The 213-nt window shown below is 59.2% G+C and overlaps 1 protein-coding gene across 1 annotated transcript in view; it reads left to right on the top strand.

Annotated features, from left to right (window-relative positions):
• Positions 1–213, top strand: part of SMARCD2 (SWI/SNF related, matrix associated, actin dependent regulator of chromatin, subfamily d, member 2) — a gene marked incomplete at its 5' end in the record, with an annotated part of 6,495 nt that overhangs the window by 776 nt on the left and 5,506 nt on the right. The gene's annotated exons all lie outside the window — the stretch shown is intronic.

Genomic DNA, 213 nt, shown 5'->3' on the forward strand with positions numbered 1-213 from the left:
GCAGCTCCTCGCTTGTTTACAACGCTGCTAATCCCTTTGCTCTGTTTCTGTTTTCCGCGAAGGCTTCTTGATTACTGGAGGCTGTTTCTCAGGGCAGGGTCCCTTGGTCCTAATGGATACTCGGCTCCCGTTCCCTGCCCTGGCTGTGTGGCAGGGCTGGTGGCCGACAGCTTGGTTGGCTCCGTGATCCCTCCGCAGGGAGTCGCAGCCCCT

Source organism: Fulmarus glacialis, unplaced genomic scaffold (genome assembly GCF_000690835.1).
Source record: "Fulmarus glacialis isolate BGI_N327 unplaced genomic scaffold, ASM69083v1 scaffold40143, whole genome shotgun sequence".
Lineage (NCBI taxonomy): Eukaryota > Metazoa > Chordata > Aves > Procellariiformes > Procellariidae > Fulmarus > Fulmarus glacialis.